Source organism: Fukomys damarensis, unplaced genomic scaffold, assembly GCF_012274545.1.
Source record: "Fukomys damarensis isolate Sample0158 unplaced genomic scaffold, DMR_v1.0_HiC HiC_scaffold_27, whole genome shotgun sequence".
NCBI lineage: Eukaryota > Metazoa > Chordata > Mammalia > Rodentia > Bathyergidae > Fukomys > Fukomys damarensis.
The window spans coordinates 18,515,813-18,532,243 of record NW_022900939.1 but is presented as its reverse complement, the minus strand read 5'-3'; the positions used below and the strand labels follow the sequence as shown (position 1 = coordinate 18,532,243).

Sequence of the window (16,431 nt, the reverse complement as noted above, 5' to 3'; positions counted from 1 at the left end):
CACAGGAGCATGGCCTGAAGCACAAGAAGGGCTGAGCCAGTGCCATTTCTTAGGATTGTCACCTCTCCCTTTGTGACAGCAGGGAAAAACCCCTACCTTTTCCTTCTTTCCCAGTGTCCCAGAGACCTGTGTGAGTCCTGAGCTTAGTGACTGGACCCCTCTCCTAGCTGATCTGATGTCCAGCCTTCTGGGGTGCAACAGGAAATTCACCATCATTTGGTTATCCCTATTGCTCATTGAAAGTAAAAAGCCTATCTCCACATTTCCACTGATTTCTTGGCTTCTGGCCATCACCTTGCATGACTGTGTGAATGGAGAAACCAGGATTTGCCCCTATGTGCCTCACCTGTGGCCTGTGCTCTGCAGCCCATGGCCCACAGCCCACAGGTCACAGCTACTTCCGCTGAGCCCCGACATTTCCCCAAGCTGTGGCCTTTCTTGAGCAACTCATGGCCCCAGACACTAGGGTCTTGTGTGAACAAATTCATCCCGGAGACTCTAATGCAGAATCAGTTTAGAGCTAAAACCCAAACTCTTGATGATCTTGGGTGGAGCAGATTTCAGAGCTTTGGGCATAATCCAGCTGAGTCCCTACAATTCCACAACAGGGACTCCTTTCTTTCACCCCTTGCTCCCCCATACCAGATGGACGCAACAGAAAGATGCTGAGAATCTCAAAGACTTGTGCAACCTGGAAGACTCTTATCAAAGAACTCACCTGCAAACTGGAGCGGATCATGAAGCAGAAGGGGATATCAGATGAGAAGTTGTAGCTGTCTGGGTGAGTTGCCATGGGCATCAGTTCCTGCTCACACTGACTGGTGGTAGTGGGCACAGTGGCCAGGATGATGGTCAGGAGCACCAGGCCCACAGTGGCAACCATCAGGCTCAGGAGGTTGGTGACCAGACTGCTCCAGGCCTGCAGGGGAATTTGCATCAGGGTCTCTGCCACTGTTGCACTGCATTCCCACTCAGCTGCCAGTGCATTTCCCCAGGTGGGTCCTTCAGCATGGCAAAGACCTGTGACTTGATTCATTCCTGTTCACCATTCTTCCTTGCACAGCTACCCATACCCTGCAGCTAAGTGCTTGCTGCATGCAAATGTGTGTGGATAAAATACAGGACTATGGATGGGATCCATGGTGGACACTGTTCCAGTGGCTTCTCCACTCAAGGCCACCAAGTAGGCAGGCCAGATGAAGATACATATGGGACTGATGTTCATTTGGGCCTCGTGAAATAGTTGCAGCATCAAAGTGCTCATAGTCCTGGCTGAGTCACAGCTGCCTACCACCAAAGTCGCCTTCTGGTTTTCCTCTGCCTACCTAGGACCCCTGAAGAGCCTCTCTCCTCCTGCTGCTCCCTGTTCCTAGCTTTCAGGAGACCTCCCAACTCTGGCCTGGATATGCATCAGGTGAGTGCCATGCGTGGGTTCCCCAGCATGCTCTTTAACATCCCCCGTTCTGTCTGCAGGTCCACCATGGTAGGCTAGAAGCAGGGCAGCCTTCTCACCCACCACCATCAGACACGCCATAGCAGCATAGACCACAGAAGGTAGCCACAGTTCAGGCTGCTCCTTTCTTTCCCATCATTCCCACACAGAGCACATAGCCAAAAGGCCAAAGGGGACCTTGGCCAGAGAGGGAGGGCCAGAGCTCATAGGGTACAAGGGCTCAGTGCCAGCAGGGTGGCCACTGGGCCAAGTGTAGGCACTCACATTCCACTACACTGGATGGGTCCCTGTCCTTGGAAGTAGGCGCCTAAGTTCTGGTCTCATAGAATCCAGACTCAGTTTCCCAGGAATAGCGTTGAGGGGGAGCTGGTCTGGGGTGTGTCTCGTGGACATTGGCTGGGTACATAAAGTCCAAGACACTTGCAATCAGCTGTGCTTGGCAGTCACAGGTGAGGACACTGGTCCTCATCCTGTGGGGCCCTGGAGCTGAGCAGACAGGGCAAGGAGATAGGAAAAGAGGGTCATACATTTCTGCCTAGGGCCTTTTACTCTGCAGGGCCATGAGGCCTGGGACTCTGCATATTCTGAGTCAGCCTTTTCAGCCACAGATTAAATTCCTGGAGGGTAGAATGTGGCAAGGAGTAGGGAACCTCTGGGCTGCTTGAATGACTCTGGGCCCCAACTATCCCACACTTGCTTCCTCCTGCCAGGACCACTCTGTAGGGCTGTCCAGTGCCCCGGGGAGGTCTGAGGTTGACAGCAGCTGAGTCTCACGTGCTGCCTTGTGGCTCTGCTTCCCCAGTCGGGCTGGGGTTCTAGGACTCACAGAAGGTCTGGCTGCAGAGTCTCCTATAGCCTCAGTATCAGGACAAACAGAGCCCTAGGCTTAGCTGCTGGACCCTCCAACATGCCCCCAAGCCACTCCTCCCAAGATCAGACTGGAGATAATTCTGCAAACCTCTACAGGTCATAATGATTCTGTTGCCAGAACTCTTTCCCACCCCCAACCCACTGTCTCAGACTCTAACCACAGGAGAATACAGGTAACCAGCTCCCAGAACTTCCTGGGATCTCTGCTTTTTCATAAACACTCCATGGTCTCACTGTCCCCATCTCCTGTGGTCACCAAAGACTGGGATCAGGTGGTCAGTTGGCACCAAAAAGTGCCACAACAAGGTAGGATGTTCCTATGAAGTTCTGGGAGCCCTGAGAGGGCAGACATTGTCTACAAAATAGGGAACATGAGAGGAGCCCCCCAAATAGGAGAGCCTTCTGGGCTTCCAACAAAGTTGCTGGGCCAAGGCAACTCTCGGCTCAATGGGAGAGGGGGCACATTTCTCCCTCTAAATGTGAGGACATCCAACCAGATATGTAAGGGAGGTGGTCATTCTTATACTCACCAAATATTTTGTTGGTTTTTTCCATGAGATAAGAGACAGTGATCCAGAACTGATAAACTGCTCAGAAAAGAGAAGGGTGAAGTCAGCTTCCATGGGAACCTCTAAATCTCATGCTACCTCTAAATCTCCATGTCCTTATATACTGTCCAGGAACATCCCTGTAGCTCCAGTGGGTTGGGTACTCTGGTCACTGACCATACCTCATCCCTAAAGGGCTCACAGCCCAACATGTGGACAAGTCAGGCTCACACAAGAAGGTGAATCAACCCCTTATCATCCCTGGGGAAACCTGAGACATTTCAAAGAGAAGGTTTTCCAGGGCAAAGAAGTAGGGTAATGGGGTATTGTGGATGGCATGGGGATCCCACCCCCACATCTTTGCTGTCCAAGCACTGGAGACACTGGCAGGTAGTCGTTGAGCAGGACCTGCCCACCAATGACTGGCCACCCTACTCACACACTTGCAGCCTACAAATGGGTATCCAGAAGTCACCATCTTGAAAATCACTGGGCAGAAATGACAGGTGAAGGATGTGAATTTCAAAAGCAGGCCCAAGCTCAGGACTGTGATGCCACAGAAGATCTGCATGGCCTGTTAGGACAGGGTCACCAAATATTGCGAGCTGAACTGTGTCTCCCAGAGAGACACATGCATGCCTCACCTAAGTTGCTGTGAGCACAACCTTATTTGGAAAGGGAGTCTTACAGTTGTGACTGAGATGCTCGTCAAGGTCACACTGGAGCAGGGTGGGCTTGAACCCTTGATCATGTAAAGGGTAAGGAGAAATACAGACACCATGGGAGAAGAGGCTGGGTTAAGAGTGACTCAACGGCAAGCCCTGAAACACCAAATTCTGCCTGAGCCCCCAGAAGCTGGAGAGAGGGAACCCACCAGCCAATGCCTGGGTTTCAGACTCTGGCCCCAGGTCTATGTTAGTTGGTTCCCAGGACACAAAACCCTGGGCAAGTCATTAGGGACAGGCTTGGGTCATTCCTAGGGAAACGAAGTCTGGAGCTCTCTGTGATTGTGCTGAAGCCAATGAACATCTTTCTTGAAGTACTCAAAACCCACTAGGAGGGCCGGCTGCCCAGCCTGCTCTGGGCTGCCCAAGGGGGGACATTGTGAGACACTCAGTGGGTACTTGAGGGAGAGCAGAGATTCCGCTGTCAGGGCCTACTCCTACCACTACCACACTCACAGGGCACCTCAAAGACAGCAGTGGTGTGGGGCTGCCCCCAATCAGACAAGGGGACACATGTCTACTCCAGGCATGGCATCCTCACTAAGAAGGTTCCTACAAGCCATAACAGGGGTGACAGGTGGGCTCTGAATCATTCTCCATGAGAGTTCACATTCACAAACAGTTCACTAAGTGATTTCTCCGGTGTCAAAACAGACAAGTCAGCCCTGTGGCCAGATGGGTAAGGGGACATCAAAGGTCAGTGCCCCAGGTCTCCTGATCCCTCTGGTTGTTCAAAAGAGTTGAATGTCTTTAGAAAATCATGGATTCTGAGAGAGGTGTAGACAGCAGAGAAGGGACAATTATTACACTCATTTTCAAAATGGTTAATGGTTCTAATCAGGGAAGAAGGGAGATCAAGTTTACATCATTTTTTAAAAAGAAAATCTAGAACAATTTATTCAACAAGTGATTTTTTTTTTTTTTTTTGCTTTTACCTCAAAATAGAGTGTTTGTGGGTGATAGTCCTTCATCATCATTCGCTGAAAATGAGTTAGACCAACATTTGGTAAAACAATCTCAGGTGGATGCTCCCTGATGAACTCACAGTGGGGGTTCCCTCATCATCCTGTGGAAAGTCCCAGCTGGTCTCAGGGCCCCAAAATCTCCACAGTGTCCTGGAGCCCCTCAAGCAGATTGAGGACTCTCCCTGAAGTGGGCGTGGCCCCTCCCCACACGCCCATGCAGGCTGCATTCTCTATGGGCCATACTCACCCCAAGCATCGTGGACTCTTCTTTTGGGCCATCTTGCCTGCCATCCATGCTGGGAGGCAGCTCTCTGGCCTCTGCTGTGCTCGGAAGGAAAGACACAGAGTTCCCACTTTCTGAGGCATGGGACGCAGATGGCCTGCGGCTACTGACACTGCCAAGAGAGACAAGGAATAGTTCTGACTCCAGGCTGGGACTAAAAACAGCAGACTTTCCCCAATCCACATTCCTTGGTGGTCAGTCACCGTACCTCAAATCCCAATGTGACGTGGGTTTGGGGAAAGAGAAATGGGTGTCTCAAGCTCAAGATTGTGAGAATTCTCACCAGGTGCTTGGCACCACCCAACATCTGGGGATAACAGGTATCCTGGATGGCACAACCTATTTCTGAAAAGGTCAGAAGCAGACTTCAGGCACAGGTGCCCTGTGGGTGCTGTAAATTCCTACAAAGCCCTGAGAGGACCAGACGGGGTGTATTCACCCCCCTCCCCAACCAAGAGCAGGACTTAAAGCTTCCCCAAGTCTTGCTCTCCTTTACCTGTTTGTTCCAGGCCAGCCCCTCCATGATGCCTGCTTGGCTCTGCCTTGTCACTGTAGACCTTCTAACAAGTCATGCTTGCTGGTGCCTGGGTTTACTGAACCCTTCCAAGGGGCCAGACCTCATGCTGGGACTGTGCTGATCCTTACAGAGTTTCAGTTATGGTTCTGGATGAAGAATGTGGTCCAGGCACAATAGCATAGCCCCATGAAACATGCCATGCTGGCTGTCTGGGTGATGCCAGGTCTGATCCTCATGGCTTCTAGTCCACAGAAGTGGGACTCAGCCCAACCTCTAAGCTGATGTCTCTGCTCGTCTCACTTTTCAGCTCCCCCCTACATTTCCCTCTAGCGTTGTCCTAAACCCCAACTCCAGCTTCCAGTCCTCAAAGGTGGCAGGACTTGGGGGAAAGAGAATAGGACTTGGCAACAGAAAACTTGAGTTCGGTCCTGGGTTTTCTTGGGGGCATCTTAGGCTGAAGAGGCTGCAGTCCAACCCTGAGCAGCTCATGGTATCCACATGAGAACCTGGCCCCTGCCTGCCCCATACTAGGCTCACAACAGAGCCAAGTAGAGACAGCTCCTGAACAGCCGTGCAATACATTTTATGCCCTCAAAGATGTTGCCACACAGGAGCAATCCCAAGACTGAGGCTGGGGACGAGACCTATATGTGGACACCTCTGCCTGTCTTCTTGGGAAGCCTGCTCTGCCCTGATTGGGGGAGCATCCAGCACCTCTGGCTTGGTTATTAATGACTAGAATTCAAAGGGTCTGCCCTCTAGCAATCCTCCATTTCTAGGCCAAGGCCAGAGTCTGTGTCTTATCATATCCCTATGGAATCAATTATATTAAGCACACATTGGTGCTGGGGCAGGCACTGAAGATGTAGTGTGTACACAAAGATCTGGCCTCTCTGCCTAGCTCAGACCCACCTGGTAGGCAAGGAGACAGCCTCCCAGTGGGACACACCTAGTCCTGAGGCTCTTCAGATGGGCCCAATTCCTCCAATCCTTCATCAGAGCCCTTCCCAAAACCCAACAGGCAGCAGCCCAAGGAAGACCCAATATGCTTACCTGCCCCTGAGGTCAGCCATGGACTTCTGCTGAACCATATGTCGGTGGCTTTGAGAGGTTGCTGTAGCCAGGTTGAGGTTCTCAATGGAAGCCTCCTGGGAGCTCACTGGCTGGTCCATCGGAAACTTCCTCACTGTGATCTGTGGATTCTGTCTCTTTTGCCAGTGCTTGTGGGGAGGTAGGAAGTGATTCTGCTGCCAGCAGGAGAGGTTTATGTGCTGGTTAGGGTTTCCTCCTCCTCCTCCTTATAGTGCGAATAAGCAGCCACGTGCAAGCACATTTCTCCAAGGCATAGCCAGTCTTCAAGCTCTGACTTCCCTTGCTGGGCAGAAAAGCAAGTGGCTCCTCCTTCAAACCATGCCCTTAGACAAGTTATCTAAAGCCTCCCAATTAGAATTCTTGCCTGACCAAGGCTGCCACTGCCCTCAGCAGTGCCTTCCACTCCTTCCCTGCCTCTACCACCTCCTACATGCCCCACTGGCTTCCCCAGACCAGTCTGCTTGCCTGCAACCCATGCTCCACATTCCATTGCTATTTACCAGCATAAAATGATGGTGTCACCACCCACTCCCATTTAAAATCCCAGGTTGGTTTAGATGATGGTGTCACTACCCACCCCCTGCCCCATTTTAAATCCTGGTGTGGCTTCTACAGACTTTGAGGTCAAGGACAGAACCTGTCCCTGACCCAAGGGAAGCCTTGTGTGTTCAGCCGATCTGCCTCCCAACGTTGCCTGGATTCCCACTGCCTCTTGCCTGCAGGCTCCAACTCAGCCAACCCCATGTCCCCCTCACCCCCCATCTGGGTCTTTTCTCCACTCTCCCTGCAACTCCCCCTGAGAAACATTTGCCCCATTCTGTGGGGCAGAAGCCAGGCACATGTGGATGTTAGCATGTGAGTGGCTAAGACTCAACCAGTGACATTTGGCCCACACTCAAAAGTTCCTCTATCCCCCACCCCCATCCCCGGAATCTAACTCACCTCCCAATTGCTCCTTCAGAGCCCCGGTCTCTCTGCTGCTGTGGCCATAGCTGGTGGCTCCTCTGTCTTTCTGGGGACTAACTCCTGGGACTGGGGGTCAGTTGGGGGCAGAACATCATCTCAGAAGATTTGGGGGGCACCTCTGGTGCTCTAGAGCATCTCAGAAGTCATTTCTGAGAATTGGGTCTGCGGGCTCCGCTCTGGGAAGCTGACAGCTCTCTGGGCATTTCTAATCCAGGAGTAATGAAAAATACTAAGACAGGGTTTGCAACAGGATCCCCCACTTCTGGGAGAAAGGTAGACAGGCTCAGCCATCCCCAGGTGAGACTGTCTTGCGATGGCCTCTCGCCTTGTGGTGATGGTGGGGTTTTGGAGAGAGGGAAGTAGCTTCAAATCACTCCCACCATCTTAATTCTGTAGTGTGCAAAATATCTATTGATGTTATTTTTTTCAATCATATCAGTAATTTGTGTTTGCTCTTACTTTTCAGTTGATCTCAATAGTTATCAAATTTATTCACCATTTCAAAGGAGCACCATCTGATTTTTTTGTTTATTTTATTGCATTCCTTGCTTGTTTGTTCATGGCATCAAAAAGTTTTTAAATAAACCTTTTAATGAAAAGCTCAAGACCTATATAAAAATTGCAGAAAAAACAGCACAGAGTTTCTATAAATCCCATAGATTGCCCTATTAGGGTGGTCATTTGTTATACTTGATGAATAATATTGACACATTACTATAAGCTAAAGTCCATGCTTTAATCAGATTTCCTTAGTTTCTGTCTAATATCAATCTCTGTCCCAGGATGTTGTCTGGAACACCATGCCACAGTCAGTCGTCCTGTCTCAGGCTCTCCTTATGGCTGTGATGAATTCTCAGTCTTTCTTTGGTTTTTATGATTTTGACTGTTTTAAGGAGTTGATCAAATATTTTGTGGACTTTCCCTCAAATGAGGCATATCTGGTGTTCTTCTCAGGATGGTATTTGGGGTATGAATTTGGTGAGTAAGACCTCAGGATGAACTGCCCTTCTCGTACATTTTACCAAAGGTGCAGTCTATAAACCTGATTCACAGTAGGCACTGATCTCAACTACCTGGGCTCACAGTGGAGTCTGACATTGATCACCTGGCTTGCAGTTTATGGTGATTTACAGTTTACTGAAAAGCGACTTTTCCCTTCTTGGTGTGCTACATTCTGGAAGAAATCATTATATCACGTAAGGGGGAAGAACTGTGCTGGCTCCCTTGAAGGTAGAGTGTCTATATAAACCCCTTAAATTCTTCAATGTGGGAGACTAGAGTCTTGTCCTTTCCTTTATTTAATAATATATCAGTAGAGAATGGACGCAAAGATATTTACTGTGTACTTTGAGTTCTAGCCCAATTTTACTTTATTGATGTCTTGGTCACATTGTTCCAGCTTTGGCCCTTGTGTTGGTTTTCTGTCCTCTTTGGATGGAAGCCTGAACTGTGTATTTCTTCTGTCCAGTATATGGACTTAGTTACAAGCCTCATTTGTTATAGCTTTACTTACCCTCATCTTAAAACACTCTGATTTCTATTTTGATTTTGCTCTTTGACTCCTGATATGTAGAAGTCTATTTTTTCAATTTCTAGGTAGATAGTCCTAGATTTCCTACCTATGGTTTTGTTGTTGGTTTCCAATGTAAGGCTCATGTGGTGTAAAGTGGTGGGGTTCTCATCCAGAATTGCGGAGAGAATTGAGTTTGTGAACTGAGGTATCACTGTATTTCTTTTTTACATAAAAATGTTTCTTCTATTAACAAGCAGTTTATCTCCAATTAACATAGCATTGCACACTTTTTTTTCCATTGTGCATGGTGCACACTTTGGGGGAGTCCTTCTACTCTCACATTTCCATAATTTTATTGTTTGTTCTTACTTTAAGCAACACAGAGTTACAGTTTGCGCATAAAGTCCAATCTGATATCCAGGTAGTCTTGTGTAAAAAGTTTACTTAGGTTACATCCTATGCGACGGCCAACATACTGACAATTATTTACATTCATAACCACCAATATTCTCCTTTTATTGATCTCATTTCTTACCTTTTTGGATTCAGAAAATGTTTTATTCCAATTATATTTTCCTTTTTAAGGTATTATCTATACATCAATATCTACTCACTTTGGTGTCTTCCTTAAATGATGTACATTCTCTTTTTCGTTAGACTTGAATTCAAAGTGTTTCCTTGTATTTTGTCTATATATTCCTACAGCATTCAAATGCTTCCTCTCTCTCAATCTCCTTTTCCCCAATGCATGACTTGTGTCATCCACTTTAACACATCCTGTTCTTTCAGATTCTTCATCCAAAGTATTTTATATAGTCACTCTTGATCATTAGTTACCCTCATAGTTTTCATACCTGACTGCCACATTCCCTACCTGCATTTCTTTTTTCTTCTTAAACTTATATTCACGGATCTCTTTAATTTTTTAATGTAGTTCTGGTAGCAAACTCTTTCTTTTCCCTTGCATGTGTCTATTTTCCCTTTTTTTACAGCAAGACAAAGTAATCAGCACGAAGAGACATTTCTGGATGAAAGTTCTTTTTTTAGCACTTTAAAGATTAGTCACTTGACTTCCATCCTTTCTGTTGAGAATTTAGATATGGTTAAGTGTTGCTCCTATGAGCGAGTGTCTCCCCCGCTTATAACATCTTTTTTGTCCTTTTATTTTTAAAGTCACTATGATGGAAAGATACTATGAAAAACTGGTAAGTGACTAGCAGGAGCTTGAGATGCTACAAGCAATCCACACAGAGAGCCTCATGAACTACAAAGGGACATAACTACAGTGATAACCTTTAAAAATAAAAAAAAAAAAACATTTATTTTATGGCTTCCTAATGCCACTAAGAGAAAAATCTTTTTTTTTTTTTCCTCATCATCTCATTGGGATCTTGTACCTTTACATAACAGGTCTTGGTTCTCATTTTTTCCCCTTGTCCCTGCCCTCCCTTCATCCCCTCCTCCAAGAGAAAAATCTTTAAAGTGAAATAAGATTCTTTTTAGTATGCCTTATCTCATATACAGAACATCATGGAGTGTGTTTCCTTGGAACTTGGGGCCACCTGGTGCTGCAGGACCATGTGAGGGGAGAATTAAATGCCACATAACAGGTCTTGGTTCTCATTTTTTCCCCTTGTCCCTGCCCTCCCTTCATCCCCTCCTCCAAGAGAAAAATCTTTAAAGTGAAATAAGATTCTTTTTAGTATGCCTTATCTCATATACAGAACATCATGGAGTGTGTTTCCTTGGAACTTGGGGCCACCTGGTGCTGCAGGACCATGTGAGGGGAGAATTAAATGCCTGGGGGTGGCTTCCCTGATGAAGTCCCCAGTCGGGAGTCTATGCTTTGTGCAGGAAGTCACTTCTGTTGGGACTGATGCAGAAGAGAGATTTCAATCTAGACGGAGTAACTTACCCGGGGCAGTGAGAAGCCACCTTGGAGACAGGTGATTGTTTATCATCCCAAGAGGAACCTGGTTTTCTGGACTAGGTAAAAGAACAGGCCCCTAGTGAAAGGAACAAGTCAGGTCTTTGGTGAAGAGCTGCTGGTCTCATTGGAGAGAGTACAGGTCCCCAGCAAGCTGAAAGAGCCAGGGAGGACAGCCAGGGGCCAGCTGGTGTGCAGGGCCAGGGGCCATGTGGAGAAACACTTAGCTTTTTGTGGGGCCCTGGAAACTCAAGAAAGGAGGCATCTGGAAACTTGGGCCTGAGCAAAGGACTGCGCTCTCCTGGGTCTACTAAACCTTGCTCTGTACTCATCAGACAGGTTTCTGGGCTGTACCACTGTGGCTGGCTCTGATGTGTGTGTCTCTATGGAAATAACAAGGAGGTCCCCAAAACACAGAGAAGGAGCCAACATCTATGTCAGTCCTGGCCAAGGTGAGCCTCAATGAGACCATTGCCTTTCTCTTCAGAAATGAATTTTTTCATTTCCAGCCATGTGAGTGGTGCCCTGTTCTATGTTTCTTCCCAGGGGGCACAGACAGGAAGATGCTCAGGGTCACCCCATAAAGACCCTGACCTGCTCCTGTCTGACAGGGTCCATGTGGGCACAACAGGGGTCTGAACAGGATTTTCCTTGTGACTGGGAGGTTGTAGAGCATGAATATATGGTTTTAAGACAACAAGGTCCAGGGATAAGTGGTGTGGTTACAGCAGCAAATGGTTTCTGTGACCAACTAAGAGTCCTGTGTGTCCCACCAAGTGCTCTGTGCAGACCCCTCCCATCACTGGGAGGTCACCAAGGCCAGGGGAGGTTGTGTATGGGACTAAGAGGATGAGCCTCTCAAAGGACATCCTGGGACACGGGCCTCAAGGTACAGTGGACTTAAACTAATGGTGTAACAGCCACTTCTGAGAATCATAGAGGGAGATCACACAGCTGATGGAGATGCAAAACAGGGATAAGTGGGTGAGCTTGGGAATCTGGTGGCTGTGCACTGCCTGAGATGCATGGCTGGGAGCCATTCTCCAGGAACATCTACTCAGACAGTAGGTCAGAGAGTGTCCTGCCCTGTAATTACTTCCAGAAAGGCAGAGCCTAGGGCTGGGGATTTAGCTCAGTGGTGCCACCACTTGCCTCGAAAGTACAAGGTCCTGAGTTTGCCCCCACCCATACCAAAATAAATAAATAAAGGAATGAAAGAAAGGAAGACCCTTAGGTCATCTGCTCTGGTGGGCCTCATGGAGCTAACACTGTGGCCTAGTTAAGGAAAGAGGAGCCTTGTGAGAGGGACCAGTGACCTATAATGTTTGTAGCAACCTCCTGTCTCTACAGGAGCCTTACAGAGAAAGACATCCTGCGCAGCCCAGAGCTGAGGCAGAAAATTCATCAGGGATAATCCTCTGTCTCAACTCTCCAAGACCTCAGGCAGGGGTGTGACCAGAGGGTGGGAGGTGGCACCTCTGTTTGCTCTGGCTACCACCACCAAGCACCAATTGAGCAGGTTAAACAGCACACAACACCTCACCATAGAGAAGTCTGTGATCAAGATCTGGGGTAGGGCAGCTGGCTCCTCCTGTGGCCTCTCTCCTCAGCTCATAGATGGGGGCTCCTGCCTATCTGTGTACTGATACTTTCTTGTAAGAGCTCTAGTCAGAATGGATTAGTGACCTCATTTTACCTAAATTATCTCTTTAAAAACTCATCTCCAAATACAGTCACATTCTCATACTGGGATTAGGGTTTCAACATATGAATATTGGGGACACAACTCAGTTCATAGCCCACAGTATAAAGGCTGGCATCCTATTCAATTTGGAGAAGGCCTGGGCCATCCCTGGAGCAGCATGTGATAAAGAGAGACCACGAGTTTACAACTTTTGTCACAATAAGAACATTTTATAATATAATAGAACTTTTCTATTAGTATATGTTTGTAACACAGAATGAATACATTCATTGTGAGGAGTTGGTTCATATACACATCATATCTTAACCCTTCTCACTTCCCTTTTTCCACTTCTCCCTCCCTTCTCCCTATTCCTTCCCCATCTGCTTAAGGTCTACCTCCCAGTTTGCTATCTTTTATTTTGCTCTTTAAATTATTTATACTTTGAGTTCCTCATATAAGAGAAACCCTGTGGTATTTAGCCTTCTGTGTCTGGTTTATTTCACTTACAATTATAAAAGACCAGTTTTTGAGGGAGTTGAGTTTTGTCAGAGAAGTACAGCAAACATCTGCTGTAGTCAGGGTTTTGCAAGGGAAATAGATTTATTACAGGACACATAATTTATAGGATTATTTATGATAGTCACCCAAAAAGTCAAATGCAGAGGAGTGTAAGAGATCTAGCTGTATACTACAGATCCCAAGAATCCAGTGGAGGGTCTGGATATCACAATAGTGTCCCGCACAAGTCCAGATGAAGGCCTAAAGCCCAAGACAGCATCCTCCATGAGTCCAGCCGGTGGCCTAGAGCCCAGGGCAATATCTCATGCTTGTCTGTAACAAGGATCTGCACCCAGAAGGCCCAAAGGCCAGTGGTGGAAGCCAGAAAACCAGCGCTGGTGGGGTGAAGGATCTGTGCCACCAAGCTGAGGGATCTGCACTGGAGCCAGGAAGTGATGTTCACCATGGACGTCAGGGCTTTCCTGATGAGAACAGCAGCCATTCCCAGTGGCCCTGAACTCCTCCAATGAGAACAGGCAAGTTCACATCAGGAAAACCATCTCCAGCAAGGTTCTCTTAGGAAATAAACATCCCATGATCTTCCCCTCCAGTTCCCTTTTTATGACATTGGCAACAATCCTCATGTGGGTCTTCTATGACCAACCACACTAACTCAGTTCAGCTGGGCATTCCAAGTTGACCATTAGTTAATCCACCGCATCGGAACAGCAGCTGCAGCCTCTTTTCTGAGCCCTGCTGATGACAGGCCATGGAAGCCACATGGAGCCCTAGAAAGAAAGGAAGAGAAGCAAGGCTAAGAGGCTGAGTTCAAACACAGCCACCCTGGGAACCTGGTCCCAGGTGAGACCAAAGCTTGGCTTCACTGGGGACATGTACCAAGACAGAGAAGGCACAGAAATGACAGAGGTGAAGGGGAAATTCTTTGAAACTAAGTGCCACTGGATAGTGGTTGTGAATTATTGAGAGGGGGGTGGTGCCCGGGGAAGACTACCTGCTCTGGGGTATCCTCGGCCAGTCCCTCACCCCTTCCCTGACACAGGGTATGATGGGCAACAGCTTCTGTCTCTCACATAGGGGCAGGCACTGGGTTTCTTAAGGCCCTGGGATTGTGGGAAGAGGGAGGCCATAGTTGGGGATTGACGGAACTCATTGCCTAATGGGGTACCTGTTTGACACAGTCATCAGGAAGGGGAGTTTTTGACCACACAAGGCTTTAGAGAAAAACCGTCAGGGCATCCAAAGCCCATGGTGGAAGGAGGTATCAAAATCACAATGCAAATCAAATTGGACACGGGCCAGGGTCATGTGCTTTTCATTTTGCCTATCCCTGGAGGATCTCAGAAGAGGGGACTGAATGACCTTCATCTGTTGGTTTACTGATACTTTGCCATAGTTGTCCTTGCTCTGTCTGGTTTCTTGATTCTTGCCACATGGCTTTGTGCTATTTTCTTGTCTCACACATACAGAAGGATAATTTCCTGGAAATTTTTTACTTTTCCTCCCTTAGCTCTCAAGAGAGTGTCTTGAGAATTCTTTACTTCTTTCTGCTCCTCTGTTCCATGGCTCCCAGCTCCAGGTAGGCTCTGCCTCCAGACATTGCTTTTCCTTCTCCTGTGAATCTCAGGCAGTGGGGCCTCTAGCAACCCAGCTCCAGAGGAGAATGCTGAGCCTCCCAAGCCAAATGTCCTGGGCACACTTCACTCAGGCAATGAACTTGTCACATATGAGGCTTTGTGGCTGAATAATTGTCATCTCATAGATGTAACAGAACTGTCACATAAATGTAGCGAAACAGTCTAGCCAGACACAGAAGGTTAATACAGCATGGTTTCTCTGATATGAGGAAACCCAAAGTATAACTATACATAGAATTATCCAAATTTTCAAAATTGCAAAATGATTTACAATTAAAAAAATCTATGAAGTTAAATATCAGAGCACACCTGGGTTACTTATTCAGAAGCATCCCAGAATATATCGCTAGGCCACAGGCTGTGATTTGCTATTTTTATGTCATTATAATTATAACATTATTATAATGTGTTATTACATAGTATATTCATGTAAATTCATTAACAAGTAAAATTGAAGAAGCAAAAATTTGAATTTATTTTAACTGAATGTAAAAGCATAAAAACTATATATGTTTTCAGAGCTGGCCATTGAACTCAGAACCTTATGCAGGCTAAGCAAGCATCTTGCCAATGAGGTATGTACCCATCCCTGTTAATTTTATTTTGAGGCAGGGTCTCCCTAAGTTGCCCAGGCCTGAATTTTCAATCCTCCTGCCTCAGCCTTCTGAGTACCGGGGATTACAGGATTATACAAAACTATTAACTGTGTGCTCACTTGGTCAGCACATATACTAAAGCTATTAACTATACATGTTAAAACTGGCTAAAAAGTATACATGTTAGTGAGGTACTATGTAATATTTCAAAACATGCATACACTATGTAATGTTTAAATCATGTTAAACATGCCCATTTCCTCAAGCATTTATCATTTCTTTATGGTGATACAATAAAATTGCCCTCTTCTGACTATTTTGAGATATACAGCACTGTATTGTTGTGCAACCTCTATTTGCCTCTTAATTTTTTTTTTTTTTTTTTTTTTTTTTGGTACCGGGGATCGAACTCGGGTCCTTGCGCTTGCAAGGCAGGTGGCTAAATCCCTGATTTAGCACTGAGCTAAATCCCCAGTCCTCCTCTCTGTAATTTCCCCATGCAGGCACTGACCCAGGGAATTCTCTGCAAGGTTTCTAAAACCTAATCCCAAGGAGACTGATTTTACCAGGAGATGCTCTGGGGCTGAACAGGTCAAGGACTGACCCAGGGGATGCTTTGTAAGGTTCCCGCATCCTAATTCTTACTCCTCCAGCCCACAGGGAAGACCCATAATGGGAAACACTTACCTCATCCATACTGACTCTGCTTAATGCCTTCTCAGACACTGGGATAAATTCACCCTTCCCATAGGCTACCTTCTTACCAGCATGCATAGTCAGTGTGCCCAGGAGATAAAGGTTACCTCTTGAGCCCACCCCATAATTGGTTGGGATCTGCCTACCATAAGGTCCCAGACACAGGAAGCTAAACATCTAAGCCTATTACCATTCTTCCCCTTCCAAAAGTGGCAAGCGTGGATGATACCACCTGAGTTCAGGTCCTTTTTTTCAGTCATTCAAGGAAAAACTAGGTAAATTTTCTGAGAATCCTGAAAAGTTTGCTGACAAATTCCATACTCTGAAAACCTGACCTGGTGAGATGTCCAACTCATCCTTACTTCTTGCTGCACAACAATAGAAAGAGAGTGGATTATCAGAGCTCCAAAACAGGTCAATGATGAGATCTTTGTGACTGC

General features: G+C 47.0%; 1 long non-coding RNA gene across 1 annotated transcript; it reads left to right on the top strand.

Annotated features, from left to right (window-relative positions):
- Positions 1-204: 204 nt before the first annotated feature.
- On the top strand, positions 205-15,555 carry LOC117283537. Its single transcript, XR_004514582.1, has 4 exons — positions 205-781; positions 1,330-1,414; positions 11,199-11,311; positions 15,219-15,555. It is a non-coding gene; the product is annotated as an uncharacterized LOC117283537 (long non-coding RNA).
- Positions 15,556-16,431: the final 876 nt, after the last annotated feature.